This window comes from Balaenoptera musculus, chromosome 2 (genome assembly GCF_009873245.2).
Source record: "Balaenoptera musculus isolate JJ_BM4_2016_0621 chromosome 2, mBalMus1.pri.v3, whole genome shotgun sequence".
NCBI classification, from domain to species: Eukaryota; Metazoa; Chordata; class Mammalia; order Artiodactyla; family Balaenopteridae; genus Balaenoptera; species Balaenoptera musculus.
The window spans coordinates 5,855,237-5,872,433 of record NC_045786.1 but is presented as its reverse complement, the minus strand read 5'-3'; the positions used below and the strand labels follow the sequence as shown (position 1 = coordinate 5,872,433).

General features: G+C 40.2%; 1 protein-coding gene across 1 annotated transcript in view; it reads left to right on the top strand.

The window, feature by feature from the left end:
• The first annotated feature begins 5,894 nt into the window (after positions 1 to 5,894).
• PTER (phosphotriesterase related) overlaps positions 5,895 to 17,197 on the top strand; it is a 66,575-nt gene continuing 55,272 nt past the window's right edge. The window contains exon 1 of the mRNA XM_036843195.1: positions 5,895 to 6,003. The gene's annotated coding sequence lies outside the window, so the exon portion shown is untranslated. The remainder of the gene's footprint in view (positions 6,004 to 17,197) is intronic.

Here is a 17,197-nt window from a genome sequence, read left to right as displayed (position 1 = left end):
ATGGGCTTCTCATTGCGGTGGCTTCTCTTGTTGCAGAGCACAGGCTCTAGGCACGTGGGCTTCAGTAGTTGTGACGTGCGGGCTCAGTAGTTGTGGCACATGGGCTTAGTTGCTCCGCGACACGAGGGATCTTCCCGGACCAGGGCTCGAACCCGTGTCCCCTGCATTGGCAGGCGAATTCTTAACCACTGCGCTACCAGGGAAGCCCAGTGAAGTGTAATCTTTAATTGGGTGGCCATAAACCCTGCTAAATTATTAGCATGAAAGAAAAGGAGAATGGATCTTAAGAACAACCAGCAATCTGCCCAAGGAAGGTAATCGTGTTTTCATTTTATATGAGGACACCGTGGCTCAGGGAAATGAAGAGGTCCCAGGAATTGAAATCAGGTTTATCAGACTCTAGAGCTACCGCTGAAGGTACTGTTTGGTTCTACCTGGTTCCCAGTGTTCACAGAGAATGGAGCTGCCTCCAGCACATTCTGTCTGGAGATTCGTTCCAACAGAAGGCCCTGATTTCCCCTCCTTATTCTAGCTAGAAGATGGAAGCAAACTCTTCTCTTCAGTTATGTTAGCCACAACATGATTTTTATATACCCTAGTATATTGTTACTTCTCTTAACAATATTTACTAAGCAAGACACAATTTTGCCAAGTACTCACAGGAAAGAGTTCTTTAGCGCAAGGTTGCACAGGCTGTGTTCCTTACATAGCACAAAATATTTAAAATCAGTATTTAAACAAGGTTTCTGGAAAGCAATTTTAACTATCTCTGTGGCAAAAAACTACACACACAGACACACAAAATTTTAAAAGATCCTGAAATAAAAACACAGAAATTATTCATATTACTTAAAGGGGAAAAAAAATGTCGAGTTATTTGAATTATACATTCAAGTCATCCTTTTAATGTTTGCTTCAAACCCACATTGTTCTGTTTTTCAATACTGAGAAAACTACCATTTGGTGTTCTTCACAGACACACATGCCTGGACTTAGAGTTAATGAAGAGCTTCCGTGCTGAGTTTTTTTTTTTTTTTTGGTTGGGGGGAGTGGGGTTTAATATCATTCTGTTTCTCTCAAGGCTGTATTTAATATTAGAGATCAATAATCACATTATCATGTGCTGATAGATGCCTCTAACACAAATAATTCTCTCAAGGATTTGGAAACTGTCATGGAAGGCATTTCACATGAGTTATTAACGGCTGGCTAAAGGAGGGTGGTTTTCAATTTGCATATGGCATCATCTCATCCTCTTACCAGGATAAATACTACATTAATCAGGGTGGGCTCTCTGCTTAACAAATAATCCCATCTCAGTGGGTTAAGACATCAAAAGGACACTTTTCACTCACATTTCCTCATAGTTAAGGGTGGTAGGAGGGCTCCGCTTTACATGGCCATTCAGATACAGCCCCCTTCTCGCCTGGGGCTCCACTCTCCAGGTTCCAGAAATTCTCTCCATCCTGCCCATGAGTGGAGAAAGAGCGGAGGCTGTTGAGTAGGTGGGAGTTTTTTGAGAGGCCAGTTCTAGAAGGCATACCACATCCTATTGGCTGGCACTCAGTGGCAGGACCACATCTAACTGCAAGGGAGCTTGGGAAATGTAGTGATGTGTCCAATAGGCAGAAGATTAGAAGGAAATGGGTTTAGTGAGCACCTAACCACCAAACATCACTGAGTCTGTGTCACAAATACCAAAAGAAATTGCTAGGCCAGGAAAAAGAAAAAAAAAAAACAACCTCCCTCCCACCAAAAAAAACAAAAAACCTAAAGAAACCCCCAGGCTGTTCACTTTAAAAGTTTTTTTTCTTTTTAATTAATGATGATACAATTAAAAATTATGACCTTTTCTTTATACTAGCAAATCTAGTGAGAGGAACAGGTGTTCTAAATTCAAGTCAACTTTTATAAGTTATTTACAAACAGCTGTCTGAAATCAAGTCTTTTTTTATTGTGGTAAAATATTCACAACATAAAATTTACCATTTGAACCATTTTTAAGTGTACAGTTCAGCGGCATTAAGTAGTTGCTCGCATTGTTGAGCAACTACTACCACTATCCATCTCCACAGTTTTTACATCTTCCCAAGTTGAAACTCCGTACCCATTGAACACTAACTCCCCATTCCCCTTCCCTCACCCCTGGTAACCACTATTCTACTTCCTGTCTCTATGAATTACACTAGTCTAGGCGCCTCATATAAGTGAAATCATACAGTATTTGTCCTTTTCTGTCCAGCTTACTTCACTTAGCATAATGTCTTCAGGTTCATCCAAGTTGTAGGACTGTCAGAATTTCATTCCTTTTCAAAGTTGAATGATATTCTATTGTACGTATAGACCATATTTTGTTTATCCACTCATCAGTGAATATGTGGATTGTTTCCACCTTTTGGCTATTGTGAATAAGACTGCTATGAACATAGGTGTACAAATATCTGTCCGTTCTTTTGCTTTCACTTCTTCTGGATCTATACCCAGAAGTGGAGTTGCTGCATTATTTGCTAACACTATTTTTTGAGGAACTGCTCTACTGTTTTCCACAGGGGCTGTAAAGTCATAATAGTTTCTGAAGACAAATTTGTGACTGGCTTCTACAAATGGTTGTAATGACTCCTTTGTAAAGGAACAGTCCCTATTAAAAAGTTCCCTGGATTGGGGGGGGTGGTTTATGTGTTTTCAATTTAGCTCTTTAAGAACTAGAATATTTTAATTTCACTTTTCCTTTTGCCACTAAGTAATAAAATACATTGAACAGTTAGTTGTATTCTCTGGGAGGTATAAAGAATAGGAATTTGATACCAAAATGTGTGTTGAAAGCTCTGTCCTATCTCTAATGTGACACTGGTATCTAATAGATTTCCCAGAAATGATGGGACTAGTCTATCACAACATGACTAAAAATTAATCTGAGAAAAATCTCTGTAGCACTGTAAATTTTAACTTCCAATTAACAGTTAAAACCTGACTGCAACACCATTTAAGACTTGATATCAACTGAGCTCTTCCCCTGCTGCCCCCTCTGACAATCACCTGGATAACTTTATATTTTGTCTTCTCCAGATTTTTTTCTATAGTTCATTTCGGCATAAGTATTTAAAAAATTAACTAGGGTGATGAAAACCTGAGTGCCTTCCAGGAGTTTAACCTGAACAGCAAGGGGTACTGGACGTTTGGATTTGATTTTATTCTCTCTGCCAATTTAGTGTTTCTGAGTACAGGTACTGTCAAAATTCAAAGATACTATGAAAATGAAAAGCAGGTACTGTGGAAATGAGAGTGCATTTGAACTAAACCCTTAACAGGGAGATTGATTTGGAAATCTTTGGTTCCTTAATAATATGATTTTTAACTCAATTATTTCATCACAGACAGATGATGGTACGGTAATATTCTAGGTTTCAAAAAATATCTGCAAGTTAAGCTTTTCCAGGAAGAAAGGCTGGAAAATGACACTGGGTACAAGGTTTGTTGGCAGATTATGATATTTGACGGCAGGACATCATAAAAGACGTCTCTTACCCCTTCTTGTCTGCCTATTATCAGGGCTAGTAGATTTCGGGGCCAGTTCTGAAGCATGTTTATTTTAATTTTTTTTTTTTTTTTTTTTTTTTTAAGATTTTGGCCTCACTGCCCAGCATGTGGGAATCTCAGTTCCCCGACCAGGGATCAAACCTGTGCCGCCTGCATTGGAAGTGCGGAGTCTTAACCACTGGACCGCCAGGGAAGTCCCTATTTTAATTATTTTTAAATAGGATAGCATTTGGTGCTTAACCAACAGGAGTGCTTACATCACGTATGATGTGAAATGGAATTATAGTCTATACTCAAATGCCATACACTATCAAGGTTTTTCAATGTTGTACCTTGAATTTGCATGGATTTCTCTCCCTGTGTTTGAACACACGTATTCACAATAGTTTGATAAAGTTCCTGAAATAAAACTCCTACCTATTAATTTGACGTTTCCTTGAAGCAACTTCTTTCAAAGAGAAATAAAATCTAGAGTAGTTTCTCTTTGACACTATCTTTTTAAGGTGTAAAGCCCTAGGAAGAAGAGCCTGCATGTGAAATCCATCACAAATCTTGCACAATGGGTGTAATGTGGACAGTGGAGAATTTAGTAACTTCCATAAAGGAAAACTGAAGTCATTTTTTAACATGAATCTTGTGTATAATTTCATGTCTGGCAGCATGGACTAGTAAAATACATAACATTGTAAATAATGGACTTTTAGGCCTCACCTTAACAACCATCGTCAGTTACACATTTATACGGCTTCAGGGTTGCCGTACAGGCAATCAAAGTGGCAGGCAGCACTGAAATCACTTTAGAAGCTTCCCTTGACCCATCTATTCATTATACAATCTCAGTATGAGCCCCAGTCATTCTTAGGAATATTCAACTGTCCCAATACTCATGCCCCTGGAGTTCTTAACCTGTACATTTATTCTTGTCTCTCCCACTCCTGGGCACTATTTTTATCCCCTTCCCTGTTCTTAGGATTAAAGCAGCCATCATCTTTAAGGACCACTGCTTTCCCAGTATTTTCTCCCTGCCTATCCCTTACCAACCAACTTCTCATACTTTTACCCTCCTTGTAAAACAAAAACAACCCCCCCACCCCTTATTTCCTTTTCTCCTCTTTTTCTCACTTAAATATATTAATGTATTTCCTGGCATCCTATGGAAGTTCCCTGCTCTCTGCTAGGAGGGCAGGTGCTATGACATCACCAAACTGGGTTCTAACCCCGGCCTTGTACAAGGCACTTCTCTGTTTTCTTATCTGTAATCAGAGGAGAAATTGATCCTAACACATATAGATAGTTCTAAAAATTAAGATAACAGAGGCAGGCATCTAGAGCAGCAGAGGAGGCCTCAGGAAACATCTTCTATTATTTTTATTACTCTTCTTAAATGACTTCCTTTCAAATGACACCTGGAGGTTCTTCCCATCTGAGTACTCAACTTCTTTTTCTCAGAATTCAGGATAAAATTAATTAAATACACTTAAACACTTAAATTCTGTCCTGCGGCAACGGTTCCTAGCACTGGGTTTCCTAGGCTGACTCACAGGTATTCAAATAGGCTATTTGTCTCATGAAGTGCTGGGGCCAGTGCTTATAGTAGAGACTCTAATTTTAAAGATGAGAAGCCTCAGGCCCAAGAATATGAAACAATGAAGCAATAAACTGACGCCAAACATTGTGAATTTACTAAAGACCACCTAATTGTACACTTTAATATGTATAAAATGGTAAATGTTATGTGTATTTTAGTGCCACCGAATTGCCAGTGCACACCCTCTGACTTGTTATCCCCGAAGGAAACTAAAATAGCTACTAAAGCCTCCACGCTGCAGGCTTTTCCGTGGAGAACTGAGATCTGGGGAAAATGCAGCGGCTTCCTTTCTGCCTGGGGGGATCCAGCCCCTAGTCCTTCTGACTCAGCCGCACTAGAAAGAGAAGAGAAACCTCTCCTTCCAGGATATTTGGCGGCTGCCTACAACAGACCTGCGCCCAGGAAGTGGGTTCTCAGCCCAGCCGCTGAGCGCATCCTGAGGCTACACGCCTTCTGCCCGCTCAAGGGTAGGGCCAGGCCGCCGGAGCCTGGAGCTCAGACAGCCCGGAGGCGGGCGGGGCAGGGGCAGTGGCAGGGGCTGGGGCCCGCTGGGCGTGGCCTAGGGCCGAAGGCGGGGCCTGGCAGGAACCTGCTGGGCGTGGCCGAGTCTAGAGGGATCCGACTGGCGCCTGGCGGGCGCGGCCGAAGGAAGGGGTGGGGCGTGGCCTAAGGAAGGGGTGGGGCGTGGCCGGGGCCCTTGGGATGCGGCCCTGGGGCCCGAGGGCGGGGAGAACACTAGACCGAAAGGTGAAGTGGGCGGAGACTGGGGGGACGTCAAAGGCCCAGTTCCTGCGGAGGGTCCCCGGGGAGAAGGCGGCGCGCAACGAGTGGAGGGAAGGCGCCCGGGAGCCGGAGCGGGCGCGGGAGCTGTGGGCCCGGTAGGAAGAATGGGGTCGCTGCCGAGCTGGGCGCGTTAACTCCTGCAGGGACCCCGGCGGAGGTCCGCCCTGGGAAGGAGTTTTAAAGCAGTCCCTAAGGCTTTGGCTTGTTGCTGCCTTTCTCCTGGCGCTCGGGGGGAGCTGCAAAGACGGGGATCGTGAGGCTGCGAGGCCTGGGAGGCTGGCCTGGGCTTGCAGCTGGCTGGTTGCCCCGAAGTTTAAAGTCCTGCAAAGGCTGGCTTGAAGCCCGAGGCTCAGAGTCCGGCGCGGAGCGAGGCCCGAGGGCCCCGCGTGGCTCGAGCTCAGGGTTGCTCGACAGAAATGCTCCGGGGTCGTCGTTGGGCCGCTGTGCTGGGATGACGCGGGGCGGGGGAGGGGGGCATCTACTCCACGCTTGTTCTCCTCTAATAAGCTTTGAAATCATACCTCTAAGCCTTGGGCCTCAGCTTTCCCCTTGATTTTACCGTCATGGTCCTTCTATCGTAAAGATATTCCAAATACACTTGGGTGCGGATATGATCATGGTATTTACAGCCACGATGTGACATTTGTGAAGACACCTCAGGTGCAGTGACACCTGGGGCGGGGGGTGCGTTTAGAGAACTAACTCCTTGGGTGGACACACGAGTCTATTCGTCCTTAAATCACCTCTCCAGTGGAGGAAACTGACAAGCATTGACTCCTTTCCTAAAGGACCATCACATTCACTGTCATATAGCATGAACGTCAGTAAGAAAAGAGCCCTAAGACTTAGGACTTGGCCGGTTACATTTTATTTTACATGGGCAGTAGGGGTGTGCAGCAGTTATCCTGAAGGTCTGATGTAATTCCAGAAATAACCAACCCCCCCCAAAAAAAGAAACAGTGCACAGGGCAAAGAGAAAGTGATCAGACAACTTGCTGACTGTTGATAACAAGATAGCAACTTAATTTTAAAGAGGATAATTTGAACAAAGAACTCAGAGTGCTACTTTGTGAAATCCTGTATTCATTCGTGGAGACTAGATGTTGCTTTATTGTTATAAAAGTGACTAAAATGTATGCAATGTAGATTTTTTGAATAGAATAGCAAAATACGTTTTATTTCCATTCCTTGATCTTAAATCATAATAGAAAGGTCCAAGCCTATATTTTTTGACAGTTAGTAAAAGCTAATCACCAGGGGTCTTCTCTGAGCTCTGTACATGCTAATACTAACTTAAGACAATTTGCAGTGTGCATAGTTAAATTTTGACCCAGACAGGAGCAAAGAACAACAGATCATTTAGAGTCTTGAATAGTCTATGCCAGTGTACTTGCTGCCTTCTCTGTCGGGGCTTGGCCCTGAGATCCCTGGGATTATAGTAGGTAGAAGACCCCTATGTAAGGCTTGCAGAGGTTGCTCTCAGAATTAAGCCTGAAGACAAAATAATGAACTACAGAGAATGGGAGGAGCTACTGAAAATAGAATGGAAAATATCCATTCTTGCTTCCATATGCTTTAAAGTGTTACTATCTGAGGAATCTTTCATCCTTCTCAAACGTCTTAAATACCCCAGTGAACCACACAGTAACATTGCAGAGAAGTCCTTAAGCTGTGTTCTGCTCTATGAACTTCACTGTTAATAGGAGAACCTGAGATGGTTGTTGAATATGTTTTTCATATGCCAAACATGACCTCGTTCTTCTGTACTCAGTGGTTCATGTTTTTCTAAAAAAAAGTTTCATTTAAAAAAGCCTTCTCATTCATAGACGTCCCCCCCTCACTTAAATAAAAAAAGGAAGAAGAAAAATAAAATATCTGCTCCCACCTAGTCACCTGGCTCCCACCTCTGTCCCCTTCCAATGAGGCATGGCCATGTGACTTTCTCTGGTCAATGAAATTTAAGTGGAGTGACCTGTGTCACTTCCAGGTGGAAGCTTTAAAAGCCAATGAGAGGTGCGCCCCACTCTCTTTCCCTCTGCCAGGGTGACCACCAATTTTCTAGACAGTGGTGTTCTGTTGGCCTGGGTCCTGGAATGAAGACAATCAGAAGAGCCCCCATCACTCTGTGTTAGACATATAGTGTAAGCCAGAAATCAGCCTCTGTTGTGTTTAGACCCCAGGATTTGGGGACTTGTTTGTTAAAGCAGCATAACCTAGCCTATCCTGACTAAGACACTCAGGTAGGGTCTGAGCCACGCGTCTCCAAGAATTACTGGTCTCCTTGGGGGCCTAAAAGAGGGAGGATGATATAAGAAGTGTGCCGTTGTGACCACTGTCCCTCTTACTGTGTGGACTTGTTTCCAGAATGCTCCAGAACATCATGGTTTTAATCAAAGGTGGAAAAAATGGCATTTAGATGTTTAATTATATTCTGTAAGGGCAGCCAGTATTAAAGTGTAAAGTACTTAAAGGTTCAATGTCCATAAGGGATAGGAATTAAGGCTCTCATTTTCATTTCAAAAAACACTGTCTGTCTGTCTGTCTACCTATCTATCTACCTATATTTAAAATTTTCCAACTTCCCTGGTGGTGCAGTGGTTAAGAATCTGCCTGCCAATGCAGGGGACACGGGCTCGAGCCCTGGTCCCGGGAGATCCCACATGCTGTGGAGCAACTAAGCTTGTGCACCACAACTACTGAGCCTGCGCTCTAGAGCCCGCAAGCCACAACTACTGAGCCCATGTGCCACAACTACTGAAGCCCGCATGACTAGAGCCTGTGCTCTGCAACAAGAGAAGCCACCACAATGAGAAGCCTGTGCACCACAACAAAGAGTAGCCCCTGCTCGTCGCAACTAGAGAAAGCCTGCGCACAGCAATGAAGACCCAATGCAGCCAAAAATAAATAAAATTTTAAAAATAAAACAAAATTTTCAGCATCCTTCCAAGTTTTCCAATATAAAGGAAAGTTTATGGATTCATTGTTAAGACACACAATTCTTTCCAAATGTAGTTGTATCAGTGGATGCATTTCAGAAATTATTTTGTCATCAAGGGACACTTGAAATGAATCATCCAAACCTACCATTGACTAATATCTAATTTTTTTTTGAAAGCAGCTTCAAAGAGTACTTTAAATATGATTTCTTGGCTTTCTTATTTTGGATCTAAGAGGATCAGACCTAGGTTTTGCTCTCCACATCCTGGAAGCAATGTGTTCCCTCTTTTCCTCTGACTTAAACAGAAGTGAAGCAGGAGCATTTTGCTTAGGGCAGAGCCATGCTGCATTCTTAGGGCTGTTGGCTATAAATCCACTCTCCCTAGAGGTTTACAATCAAAGTTCTCCCCCTCTCTTACTCAGACGAGTGATATGATGATGATAAATTGCTTGGACATGACTGCCCCGAGCTCTGGTGTGATGAATTATGTTGTTCAGGGCACAACCAAAGATTCTCCATTGTCTGTCGACAACATTGAATGTTGGCAGTTTTCATAAGTAGCTTTCTGCCAATTTTGGTCTCTGCTTTGCATATTAAATTCTCTGTTTTCACAGGTCATGGTTCTTAGTTCTTAATCATCTCTGTCTTCCCCTGAATTCACTTAGCTAATCAACCTTTTGTTTTTTCCTGTTCCTAGTCACTAAAAGGCTGAGCTATTCTCACAGTTGTGTTCAGTAAACATTGAGTCTTTCTTCATGGAAACTGTTAAAATAATAATTATTAGTCCTTTCCACTAAATCCAGAGTAATAATAGCTTATCTTGCAATGGCTTAATTGGGTAATTATTTAGTGTTTGAAAAGCACTTTGAAGAGACTATTGGTAAATATTATGAATTTAATGCTCTGTTGTATAATTGAAAGTCCACTGCAACCACAAAATCCTTAGTATTATTGTGTACCAACAAAGGTGTGTTTCTTAATATTGCTTACTATTTTCAAAACTGTATATTATTGATTTTTGAAATATTTAAAGTATTTTCATACACTCTCAAAGTTATCAGGTTTATACTGTCACATTTCTAGGTCTTATGTACTACATTCCTTATGTCTCTGAAAAATTAGATGTCATTAGTCTTGGACTCTAATAAAAGTTTGGAGGAAATATGAAGTGGATTCCCCAGTTCAGGGGTATTTCACATCATACAGCTGCCACATCTGTTGTGTGTGGTATCTGCTACCTTTTCAGCAAGCTTTCCTATTAAGCCCTGACAAATCACTGCAATAATGATTTATTTACTCTGAGTCCATACACTGAGCTGTCACCTCATTGGCATCAACATTTGTCAAAAAGGATTAGATTATATTCCATATGCCCAGCCAGACCCTTCGACAGATTTTCTACTCACTTTATAGACCCAGAGCCCCCTGGTTTAATTAAAGGCCACTTCCGTGGCTTGGACTACACAAACTTTATTACTGACTGTATTAGTTTGCTAGGGCTGCATAACGAAATATCACAGGCTGGGTGACTTAAACAACAGAAATTGATTTTTTTCATCATTCTGGAGGCTAGAAGTCCAAGATCAAGGTGTTGGTAGATTTGGTTTCTTTTGAAGCCTCTCTTTTTGGCTTGCTGATGACCTCCTTCTCCCTGTATCCTCATGTGGTCTTCTCTCTGTGTCCTAACCTTTTCTTATAACTACACAAAATAGTCATGTTAGATTAGGACCTACCCTAACAAACCCATTTTAATATAATTATCTCTTTAAAGACCCTATCTCCAAATACTGTCACATTCTGAGATACTGAGGGTTAGGACATCAACATAAGAATGTTTGGAGGGGGTACAATTCAGCCCGTCATACTAGCCTACAATAATAATGGCCTCTAGAAACTATCATTTTGGGAGGTTTTTTTTTTTAATCAAATTTGAGCAATCAAGTGATAACTACAAATCTTTTGGAAGGTCTACTCAGTTCAGGAACTTCTTCTTAACATTACTTGGAGGAGAGCTTTATGCTTATGACTTATAAGATTGAACTAATTAGATTAAAATCAAAGCAACATTATTAAATGAATTCAATTGGGTTGGCCAAAAAGTTCATTTGGGTTTTGCTATGTTATTGACAAGCCCAAACGAACTTTTTGGCCAACCCAAATATATGGTTTATTAAGCTGTTAACCATAAAATGCACGTAAGCAAGTATATCTTGCTGTCTGAACTATATCATCCAAATATTTGTGATGACAACTCACAAATGTTTCTTACCTAAAATATCCTCTCTGAATCAAAAAAGTGCCATGACTAGTGTGCATACTTATGCCATCAAAAAGGGCAACAGGATATAAAATACACTCTGGTCCTATCGCACATCTTCTCCCGAGAGGGTGATATCTTGTGCTCCCGCTGTTCGACGTGTTCTGAATTCCTGCCTCCATATTATCAACTGAAAATGTCTATGAAAGCCAAAGAGTCTCTGAAGAAAGATGATGAGCCCAAGAGGAAGACAGATAAGCTCTTAAATCTGAAGAAATATCGGGAATGTGAAAGCCTCAAAGACCTCAGTGGGACCTGCCCATATCTATCATGCAGACTAGAATTGATTCTGGAAAACTTTACAATATTCAGCTTTGGAATAGAATCGTAGTCTTTTTTTTTTAACATCTTTATTGGAATATAGTTGCTTTACAATGATGTGTTAGTTTCTGCTGTATAACAAAGTGAATCAGCTATATGCATACATATATCCCCATATCCCTTCCCTCTTGAGTCTCCCTCCCCCCCTCCCTATCCCACCTCTCTAGGCGGTCACAAAGCACTGAGCTGATCTCCCTGTGCTATGCAGCTGCTTCCCATATCCACCTCAATACAAATAACTCAATTTTGTTTCTTTTCATGGCTGAATAATATTCCATTGTATATATGTGCCACATCTTCTTTATCCATTCATCTGTCGATGGACACTTGGGTTGCTTCCATGTCCTGGCTATTGTAAATAGAGCTGCAATGAACATTGTGGTACATGACTCTTTTTGAATTATGGTTTTCTCAGGGTATATGCCCAGTAGTGGGATTGCTGGGTCGTATGGTAGTTCTATTTTTAGTTTTTTAAGGAACCTCCATACTGTTCTCCATAGTGGCTGTATCAATTTCCATTCCCACCAACAGTGCAAGAGGGTTCCCTTTTCTCCACACCCTCTCCAGCATTTGTTGTTTGTAGATTCTTTGATGATGGCCATTCTGACTGGTGTGAGGTGATACCTCATTATAGTTTTGACTTGCATTTCTCTAATGATTAGTGATGTTGAGTATCCTTTCATGTGTTTGTTGGCAATCTGTATATCTTCTTTGGAGAAATGTCTATTTAGGTCTTCTGCCCAGTTTTGGATTGGGTTGTTGTTTGTTTTTTTTTTTAACATCTTTATTGGAGTATAATTGCTTTACAATGGTGTGTTAGTTTCTGCTTTATAACAAAGTGAACCAGTTATACATATACATATGTTCCTGTATCTCTTCCCTCTTGCATCTCCCTCCCTCCCACCCTCCCTATCCCACCCCTCTAGGTGGTCACAAACCACCGAGCTGATCTCCATGTGCTATGCGGCTGCTTCCCACTAGCTATCTATTTTACGTTTGCTAGTGTATATATGTCCATGCCACTCTCTCACTTTGTCACAGCTTACCCTTCTGCATGAGCTGCTTGTATATTTTGGAGATTAATCCTTTGTCAGTTGCTTCATTTGCAAATATTTTCTCCCATTCTGAGGGTTGTCTTTTCATCTTGTTTATGGTTTCCTTTGCTGTGCAAAAGCTTTTAAGTTTCATTAGGTCCCATTTGTTTATTTTTGTTTTTATTTCCATTTCTCTAGGAGGTGGGTCAAAAAGGATCTTGCAGTGATTTATGTCATAGAGTGTTCTGCCTATGTTTTCCTCTAAGAGTTTTATAGTGTCTGGCCTTACATTTAGGTCTCTAATCCATTTTGAGTTTATTTTTGTATATGGCATTAGGGAGTGTTCTAATTTCATTCTTTTACATGTAGCTGTCCAGTTTTCCTAGCACCACTTATTGAAGAGGCTGTCTTTTCTCCATTGTATACTCTTGCCTCCTTTATCAAAGATAAGGTGACCATGTGTCCATGGGTTTATCTCTGGGCTTTCTATCCTGTTCCATTGATCTATATTTCTGTTTTTGTGCCAGTACATACTGTCTTGCTTACTGTAGCTTTGAAGTACAGTCTGAAGTAGCCTTTTTTTAAAATTATTTTTTAAAATGTCTTTTGCAGTAAACTGAGAGCCAGAAATCCTTAGAGGATTGTTACATGGGTTTATAAGAGTATGTTCATAATATATGGGATAATTGGCTGATGGCTTGGAATGAGCTGCGAAACATTTTTCCCTTCAAAAACTGTTTTTAGTTGGAATTATTGTGGAAGCCGGGTGATGGATACATAGGGGTTCACTATACTACTCTCGACATTTGTGAACATTTTTTAAATGTCCATATTAAAAAATTTAAATAAAAGAATTGATTTTTACAAAAAGAACTGAATTATATATATAGACAAATATAATTATGTAATATAATCATATAAATATATATAAAATTCATTTCTTCTTTATATATATAATTATATATATACTTCTGTGATGCAAAATTTGATACCATCAAATTTTCAGGGACAGATGAAATTTGAATAATAAGCAAATAAATTTGCATGCATATGTAAGAGAATTCACATGTAAGTAGGATGTGGTTTTTCACTCCCAGTCACTCCACAGAAAAGTATTGTTGAAACCTTTCTCCGGGAAAGGCTACAAGGGTGTCTTTGCTAGTTTTAACCTAGGTTATTTGACACGATTTTATTTATTGCTCTCTGGTCTGTGGCACGTCTATCATTTCATGAGTCAGTGCTTTTCTGCGAGTTATAGAGTTTCCCAGGCTGCGGTTTCTCCAAGTTCAGTCTTTATTTATTTATTTATTTTATTTATTTATTTTTGGCTGTGTTGGGTCTTCATTGCTGGGTGTGGGCTTTCTCTAGTTGTGCCGAGCAGGGGCTACTCTTCGCTGCAGTGCATGGGCTTCTCATTGCGGTGGCTTCTCTTGTTGTGGAGCACGGGCTCTAGGTGAGTGGGCTTCAGTAGTTGTGGCTTGCAGGCTCTAGAGCACAGGCTCAGTAGTTGTGGCGTATGGGCTTAGTTGCTCCGCGGCATGTGGGATCTTCCCAGACCAGGGCTCGAACCCGTGTCCCCTGCATCGGCAGGCAGATTCTTAACCACTGTGCCACCAGGGAAGTCCCCAGTCTTTAACTTTAGAGACTTTCCATTTGCCACTGCACAAATCCATTTAACACAGGAATTCCAGAAGAGGCCACTGGCTTCCAAAGCAAATCTAAGGCCTTACATTAATTCTCCTTTGCTTCTGTGTTGCTTTGAACTTGCCCCCTTATCATCCAGAAAAGAACAAATTCCAAGGGTTCCTCTTTCTCCTGTGGAACTAAATATTTGGGAGCAGCTGAGTGCATAAGTAGCAAAGATTCTGCTGTTTTAAATAAGACTGAGACTTTGACCTTACAGCTATATTTGACCTGTTAGGTGTCCAGGGAGAGAGAAGGTTCTAGCAAATCCAGTTGCAGTGCTCCTTTTTGACTTTCTTCATTCCTCCCAGGCATTGCCTTTTCACTTTTTGTCTATCAGGGTATTTTGGTAGATAAATTAAAATATTTCAGGCTAAGAGATGCAAGTTTAAAATGGTCTCTGTGAAGATTCTACATAGTTCTATATATTCTTGTCTATTGAATATCATTTGGTTGTTAGATTTAAGATATGTAGAAGAATATATATAGTTTCTAGCATTAGGGATACTTCATGGGCCTTTGCTATTACTTATTCTTGCTACAGTGAGGTCAAAAACCATTAGTTTCTAAATTCCTTTGCTTTCTGATAGACCAAATCAGAACTGCAAAAGATTTTTTTTTAATGTGGAGTTTTCATAATGCATTATGTAGGGATACTGTGTTTTTTTGTGAACCTGTTTCCACTTATTTATTTTTATTTTTGTGTTAGTAATACCTTGGCTAAAATAAGTTTTCATTAGTTATTCCTATATAATGTGATGATTTTACAACATTGGCACTAAAGGAGAGTTTATTTATATTTTGTTTCTCTAAAAAGAATGATGTATTAAACTTTAGAGTTTTATTCTATAAAAATTTGAAAGCTTACTAAGTAGTTGTACTATGTCTGACCACACTGTCTCAATCCATATTCTTTTACACCATATAATATCATATTTATATTTTTAAATCAACATCCTTTAAAATAATGTCAACAATTACAGGGTCAGTAAAAAGGTCTGAGAGTTAAAATTGGATAATAGCTTTCTTTGCCTAATTAGAAGTCAAGATTATATTTCTGATGAGTTGGGGGATGTTACCCCCAGAACAGGAGTTCGTTCCTTAATAGGCCAGAAAAAATAAATTGTTACAAGACATTGCAGAGATGTTAAATGCCTTTTAGTTTTCATAAACTCAGTGTAATAGTCATGAGAGTGAATGAATAAATTTATCATTCATTAGTATTCCTCAAATTTGTCCAATTTGATTCATTCTCGCATCATCTTTAAGAGTGTTTGCTATGCCTATGTACTACCTTCACTACTAATTACTTAACATTTTTTTTTAAACCAACCCACTGTTTTCCTTCAGCCTCATCTTAAGCAAAAATATCCATGAAATCACAGGCTTGCAATGTTTATTACTTTTTTTCTAAGACACGTTCAAATAAATAAATACTTGTTTAAAACATTTTTAAATGCCCATATATCACCTAAAATCAGTGTGAACACCAGTGGACTGTATTATCACACCTTCTGAAAACACTGACCAAAAAAAAGCAGATTGACTTTTTCTACTTATCTCACTGCCCACTAAAAAAATAAAATAGTTCTTGGTTGTAAAGCTGGCACAGAGTCATTTTCAGAATAGTTTCTGTACTTGTACTGTGATGATTAGGAACTGTGAAAACACTAGAAAATGTATATACATATGTATGTGTCTGTATCTAAGTACACGTGTACATAGGTACTGGATCATTTCAGCTGTTATTTAGGAAAGAGCCAAGAGTTTTCAGTTGCTTAGACAATCAGCATCATGTATTTGAGGGCTAAGCACCACCATTATTTTATACTAGTGCCTCTATTTTACTTTTAGTCATAAGCAGTATAAAGGGTGATCACAGAAAAGTAATAATCCGGGTAGTGAAATATTTTTCATTCATCTGCTAGTAATAATTTGAAGTTAATAGTAAATACTGTAAGGGACTTCCCTGCTGGTCCAGTGGTTAAAACTCCACGCTCCCAATGCAGGAGGCCGGGGTTCGATCCCTGGTCAGGGAACTAGATCCCACATGCACGCCGCAACTAGGAGCCTGCATGCCGCAACAAAAGATCCTGCGTGCCGCAACTAAGACCCGGCCGCAGCCAAATAAATAAATAAATAAATATTTTAAAAAGATAGTAAATACTGTAATGTGGTTTGTTAAGGATGGTTTACCTTGATGGGAGATCAGAATAGAATTAGAAAGATATCAATAGTTTTTACATTCCTTGTATAGCAATGTTGTGCCTGATTTTCTACTATGCGTATATCCCCATTTGTTTAACGTCTAAACTCCTGGGGAGTGGCTGCAAAACCGGTTTAGAGGTCATTTGACGCCTCTTCCCACAGAATCAGAGAAGTTGTATCTGGAAAGAACGTTAGAAATCACCCTGCTTATTAATTCCTTTGTTTTATTAATGAGAAAACAGGCCCACAGACTAAGTGATTTACCGAAAGACACACTCTGAGCATATCAACTTTTTTTTTGGTAAAGGTTAAGTAGCTGGTAAACTTGTAGCTTTTCCTCCTTTTGGGGAAATAGTGATATTTTCATAAAGTAGGATGTTCTCCCATCTGTGTGCATTCTTCCATTTTTAAAACACAGTAACTTAACATTAATTTTTAGTGGCACTTAAGGTATTTTATAGCTTCTAGCTTTTTTTTTTAATTGAAGTCTAGCTGATTTACAACGTCGTGTTAATTTCTGCTGTACAGCAAAGTGACTCAGTTATACAGATAGATACATTCTTTTTCATATTCTTTTCCATGATGGTGTATCCCAGGATATTGAATACAGTTCCCTGTGCTGTACCGTAGGACCTTGCTGTTTATCCATCCTATAGATACTAGTTTGCATCTGCTAATCCCAAACTCCCAATCCTTCCCCCCGCCGCACCACTTCCCCCTTGGCAACCACAAGTCCGTTCTCTATGTCTGTGAGTCTGTTTCTGCTTCGTAGAAATGTTCATTTTTGT